Source organism: Melanostigma gelatinosum, assembly GCF_949748355.1.
Source record: "Melanostigma gelatinosum genome assembly, chromosome: 3".
Classification (NCBI taxonomy): domain Eukaryota; kingdom Metazoa; phylum Chordata; class Actinopteri; order Perciformes; family Zoarcidae; genus Melanostigma; species Melanostigma gelatinosum.
In genome coordinates this window covers 22,401,582-22,408,356 of record NC_136636.1, presented here as the reverse complement: position 1 = coordinate 22,408,356, position 6,775 = coordinate 22,401,582, and the positions used below count along the sequence as shown (strand labels likewise).

General features: G+C 42.7%; 1 protein-coding gene across 1 annotated transcript in view; it reads left to right on the top strand.

Moving 5' to 3' along the window:
- Positions 1–531: 531 nt before the first annotated feature.
- LOC306775112 (metabotropic glutamate receptor 4-like) overlaps positions 532–6,775 on the top strand; it is a 139,342-nt gene continuing 133,098 nt past the window's right edge. Inside the window, exon 1 of the mRNA XM_079265351.1 lies at positions 532–913. The gene's annotated coding sequence lies outside the window, so the exon portion shown is untranslated. The remainder of the gene's footprint in view (positions 914–6,775) is intronic.

Genomic DNA, 6,775 nt, shown 5'->3' with positions numbered 1-6,775 from the left:
TGTATTGCAGATCATTTGATTGTCCCAGAATACCATTATATCAGACATGAGGATAATAATGTGTTGGAATAGAATTGTTGCATCTTGTCCAAATGATCTGTCAGACATAACGTGCGTGTACCAGTAGTCATTGATGGAGTTTAATTAGACTTAACTGCCAGTGCAGAGAGTGAGTGTGCTTGATTTCTACACCTTACATGGACAATTGAACATATAAAACCCGACACAGAAGTCTGTGCTGAAAGGCAAGACTCCCGGCGGCCAAATCAACGTCATGATTTAACAAATGGAAGCAAAACGCTTCATATCACACTTTAACTATGCAGCCACTGTCAAACACTGGCCGGATTACATACTGTAATCTAGCATTCACACATTTACACACCCCCCCCCCTTTCATTGCTGGTGCATTTCTTCTCCGATAAAGGCGGTGTGCTGCGATGCTTGTAACATCAATCACATCCAGTGCACGGGGCGCATATCGTCTCCCGCCTATCAGCTTGAAAATGCCCTCGCCTCGGGTGTGGGATATATGTGTTTCTCGCTCCGTTATCTCGTAAGAATCTGACGCCGTCTTCGCGGGAGCTGTGTGAGTGAGTGGCCGCATGCACTGGACGTGCCATTTATTTCCCATTCGCACAGAGCCTAAAGTTGGGACTGGAGACTTTCAGTGCCACTTTTCCGCGAACAGCGCTCGCAATGATTTTGGGGGATCGACGCAGCATTACAATGCGTGTGGATTCCTTTTGGATACTATTCAGAAACAATGTTTAGATGTTGATTGAAAAAGAAAGAAGTCTGAATCGCTCTGGAAACCTTCGCTTCGCACACTGATCGACCCAACAAGACACGCTTTTTGCTTTGGATATGGGTCAATTCTTATGAAAGGGTTCTTCGTGGGCATGAGAGAGGGGTAAGTACAGCCGAGCTGAACAAAATGGGTCATCTACGGCAAACAATTGTGTAAAAAAAAAGAACGTCCTGACTTAAATTGACTCAAGTCTAAACGCGGATACTGACAATTACGATCCATGACACAAATCTGGAGATGCACGCAAAAAAACATTTTTAATGCAACTTGCATGTTTCAATGCTGTTTAGTACGTAAATGAATTACCAGTTTATAATATTGTCACAGTTTTGAAAAGTAAGATCTGTGGATTGCTGATAACCAGGAGTGCAACGCCCAGGACTGAAGGTGCATTGCTTGTTTTTACGCGTTAAGGCGCAGCGTTCTGTGTGGACCTGCTGTTCTGCTGCGCTGCAGAGGCGCCCGAAGTCTCACACAATATGATAAAAGATTGACTCAACATCCGAACTGCCGACAGAGGTTTTAAACGTGATTATAGTTACAGCTTTGAAAGCACAGATTAGTCCAAACCGTGGACAGATCTTTTCTTGAATACAAGCCAATACAGTTTGACTCTGAATGCCACTTCTTCATCCGCGGCTCTCCCGGATTTATCTTTTCTCCACCTCGCGGCTCCCTCTCAGCCCTGAACCAAGTAGAGTCACGCAGGGGGAGCACCCCGGCTGGGTGGTGTTTTGTGAGTGTGTGTGTGTGTGTAAACGGTGTGGGAACCATCGATGTCAGTCACTGTGCTGTGCAGATGTGCAGCCTCCTGGCAGCGGAGGCAAGATTGGCGACGGAGGGCAGAACTGCTGATGTGAGACTGCTGCTGTGTACCCCAGAGCAAACTTTAATGGGTTACTTAGGCATGCATGGTTGTTACTTCGAGGCCAATATTTTGTTGACAGGGATGTGTATTATGCTGTATTTGCATATACACAGTTTTGTCTGCTGGCACAAACCAAGGCTGGATGTTTAGTGGTCAAGGACCAGAAGACAAGCAAAGATACTTGACACAGAAACATTAATACTGCTTCCATTTGCTCCCTCAGGCCTTTTTTGTAGGGCCAGAGATTAGCTTTGTGCTATCTTACCCTCATTGCTTGGGGGGCCGCTATGATTGCAGTCCAATTATGCCATTGTCTGCATTCCCTCTGAACTTACAGCCAAGAAGGGAAATGTTTCCTCATATCAGTGAGTAATTATCTAAAGAGTCTGACTCAGCAAAAGGGAGATTTTAATTCAATCTCGTCCAGCCTCTGAGCCCCCACAAGATAGATTTTATGTCTCGCGTCGGGTTATTCTTGTTGGCACGATCTTCACAACTGCAGTGATGATAGCCGACCTGGATCTCGCTACAAAGTGTGCTTAAGAAATCTCCCCCAGAGAGAGATTGGGAGGAATACTGTGTGCGGCGATTGCGGCCAGCAAGAAGGTACAGCGCTTATTCAAACAGCTTTAGGTTTACTTTTCCATGCTTTGCCTGGCTTATCTTGTCCTCCGAGTTAGTTCAGCAAGTGCAGACTCAGCGTAAGACCCCTGCTTTGCCTGCTGCTAAGTTCTCTTCAATGTGTCATTGGCCAGAGTAAGCAGCTATGCAGAGATATAGCATTGCCTCATTCGCTGCTTAATAATACACGAGGACACACCAGCATACTGTAGATAAGCTTTCGCAGAGAATACAAATGTGCCTTTACATTTCATTCTGCTGGCAGAGGGGTCATCTCCTCAACACATTCGTTTGATGGAAACCACGAAGATCAAAGTGATTGAAATCATTCCAAGTGTGTGTGTGTGTGTGGGGGGGGGCTGTTTGTTCTCCAGCCAGCAGAGAGACTCACCAGTATCCACATAGTTTACTGTAACTGCATGGATCCAAGAGCAAGGCTGCAATAAACAAACGTGTGCACTGTTTCCCAAAACAGACCCATGGTTAAATTCCCGATAGGCCTCTGTTCTTCCCTTTTACAAAGGCTTGTGCTGGAAATTGGAAAATGTGTGTGCAGTGTATATAGAGCCCAGGTTCTAGCTTCATTCTCCTCCCGGCAGACGCCATCTGCTCACTGGGGAGGCTTTCCAAACACTTCCATAGTAAAGACAGGGGAAATGAGAAACATGGCTACACTACAAACACAGCAGGCTCAGTTGTTTTTAATTTAAAATGAAAAAACAACAGGTCACTAAAAAAGTCGAACTGAATAAATACATGACATAATAGAAATCCCTGCACTAATTCATGCCCTCATGTTGCATTAGCGTACGTATGTGTGCACACACCCGCATGCACAGACGTATTTCCTCTCTATGCATCTCTACAAGCACTCATGAATTTCATTCGGTCATTATTTCAGGTTTTCAGGAAAACATCCTACAATTAGTGGACTAAATTGTATCCCTCTGAGAACAGTTTCTTTATACTGTATATGTTAATAGTGTATACAATTGCGTATAGTCTACAACAACTCAGCTAATGGATACATGATTTGTATGGGTAACATCAGGAGGAGTTCATGAAGACCATATATTCTGAATTATAATGGGCTGTTGCCACTTGGAGAGAGGATATCCTATCTTTAACTGATGGATGGAAATGAAGTGTTTGCCCTTGTAACAGGTATTCACATTCAAACAGACGCTGTTATCTCGTGCGATTGTTCAATTTTGTGCATTAGGTTGTGCATTTAGAGTCAAGCAACAGCTATAAATTAGACCTTTAAATGGCGTTTTAACGTCGGTAATACGTCTTGTGAAGAAATTCGCTACCGAACACTGACTTCCATGGACTAGTATGAATTTCGCACATAACATGGATTCGTCGCTTATTATATTCCTGACATGTCATTAATTCTGAAATAGTGTGGAAAACAATTGGCTCTCGAATTATTAACAATGGAGAGAAACAACAACAGAAAGCTCCAGAAGAGCGATGCTGTGCCTTTCCTGAGTCATCGCACACTTCCTAGGGCAGCGTTGTGTGAAATGGAGTGTGAAATGAGTGCACTTAACATCCCTGCAGTGGATTAGACACATTATCTTACACCGGGGTTCGAGAGCATCTTGCCTCACGCATGTGAATCCGTCATCAAGTTACATTCACCTTTCCTCAAGTCCATTTCATGTTCCCCACATGCCTCAGTCGCTTTGATCAATCAGTCCACGCCTGCAGCTCATGAGTGAGATAATCTTCAAGAGTTTACTTGCTTTGAGCACCACGCAGGGTTTGTTTCATTCGTGTCCGGTTAATTGTCAATCACAAAAATAGTACACAAGCTGATTTCTGAACTGTCTACTCTAAACTGTCTTCTGCTTCTTATTCTGCCCTTTATTACAAAGTATATACCGTACTTTCCGGACTATAGAGTGCACCTGGATATAGGCCTGTATATATATATATATTTTTTTTAAATGTGGCCTAAATCAGATTCAGCATGAACTGGTCACAATGCTGTGCTGACCCAGAATGTGAAAAAAGACGTCACACGCAGCACACTGTTGTGTGGAAGTACACATGGAGGCCTTCAACTCAGCGTTTACGGTTGCATTCATGAGTTGATGTGCAGGGGAAGCCAGAACATTTGTGAGCAGATGATAACGAGAACAAGGACGAGGACGAGGAGGAGGAGGAGGACGAGGAGGAGGAGGAGGGAGGAAGCCAGGAGTGGTGGGATGTGCTGTTTTTAAACGAACTGTAACGAATGTCGATCTATTCTAGAGTGACGTAAAAGTTGCATTAGTTCCGACACTGTTCAGTTTTGCAAAACATCAGAACAGTGTCTGATATCAGACCACATATTAAAGTGGCCCGAATCAGAATTGAAAATATAAGAATCGATGTGATTTGTGGTGTTCATACAGATCTAAGTCACATATGTGCAACAACAAATAAAGTCAGATTTGGGCTAATTTTGCCTGCAGTCTGAACATCTTCCCTGTGACTGGCCGGCAATCCCGCCTCTCGCTCAATGTCAGCTGGGATAGGTGACCCTGTAAAGGATAAGCGGTTACATATAATGAATGGATGGAAGAATGGATCTACATTAGAACATTTCAGAACATTTTTACCTTTCAAAAGACGATATCAATTTCCAAAGACTTTCTTTGGTGTCCAAATGAAGCAGCACACTGAACAACAGTGTCATCATACTTGATGATGACATTCTTTAGTTCACAGATGAATACATAACGTATTAGAATCAGAAAATGACCAATGAGAATACATTGAGGAAGAAACTGAAATAGTAGAAAAGATACAAAATACACGAAGAGCAACTCTTACTTGCAACAACAGCTTTTCTGGCCACTCGGCGGCAGTAAAAACATGGTGTGAAACATATTTGACATATCACCTTTTAAGTTGATATGTTAACAAGCACCTTTTTACTGATTCAGCAGAAAACCAGATGAATCTAAGACCAATATTTACTTCCTTGTAACTTTATTTTTGGTCTCCACCAACTACTGGGGGAAATATCTTGCTCCTTTGGCTACTAAATGCTCCACTGTGTTCATCAGCTCGTCACTAACTGTGAATGGCTGCTGTTTGGTGCTGGGCAAGTTGCCTACATTGAATATTTCGAGCATTTTCTGTGGAAGCAGCTGCAGCTGTGACCATAAAAAAACGACGCTATGACGGTGAAGGTGAACCAAAAATGTAAAGCGATGGCTGTAAAACCAAAACAATGAGCTGAAAGGTTAGATCAGTTGTTAATATAAAAATATTTATTATAGCTGCTTTAAATCTAACACAATCACTGAAATACAGAATAGATAACGATACACAATATGAATCATCATGATTTGGAATATGCGCCACCAAGAGATTTCACCTTTTATTATTTTATTCATAAGTCAGACAAAGTGGAGATGGAGTTACAATTTCATTAAACCAACGAGGCAGGAATCAAATTATCATGTCAGCAAGTAAAATCCACAAAATCCACATATGAGATCTTCCCTCCCTTACTCCCTCCCTCCCACAGCTCTCAGTTCCCCTCAAGCTCCCTCCATGCCACTTTCCTTCCAAATCACCTGCCCTCCTTCCTTACCTCCCACCATTCCCTCCTTTTGCATAAATAAACTGCATTTGCATAGACATGGGCAGATTTAAGACATGTGCAGAACCTGAATGCATCATATTCTTAGCAATAAAGTACGGTGGCCATGAATGAGAGCATGCGTTTCCTTCTTGTCCAACCAAAGAATGTACAATCAGAGATGAATGCTGTGACAGCCCTGATGGTACCAGTAACTGTTGCCTCCTATTTTCCCACAGTATCATCTGCGATTTCTTCTCCTGCTATTCATGTGCGGCTGTGTAATGTTTGCTGATGTCAGTGCTTCTCCTGTACTGCACCTGCATAATGAAATAATAGAAACACTCACCTACCGGCTTTTCAGAAATCATATTTTGACATATTATATCTCTCCTCTTCACAACCTTACAACCTTGGCACAACTAAGGTGCTTTTAGTGACACAATACTTCAGATAGATACTTTTTGAGCTGCCCTTTTAGTTGAGCTCAAGCGTGGCCTGAGTGAAATTGAACAACATAGCAACGCTCCTGCTTGGATTTTTCGTTCCATCTCTGAATGTGCGTGTAACCAGAGGCCAGTCCACTGAGATCACGCTGCACTGCACTCTGTTGAACCCACTTCTGCTCACTTTCCCTTGAAACCTCTTCTCAGTTGAACTTCTTTGGAGGTAGTTTAGTATGCATCTTTTCTCAGTTCATTAAAAAAGAAGTGAATCAAGAATGTATCTTTATTATCAAGTCTTTAAGTAGCAGGTTTTTCAGCCGATACCCATACAAAAACCTTTTGTGACAAAATAATCGTGAGAAGTGTTTGGCTGCTCTGTGTTAACACCCAGTTAAGAGAAACCACTGGAGGTTGTTATGAATATTTTCAGCTGATAATTAGTTGCC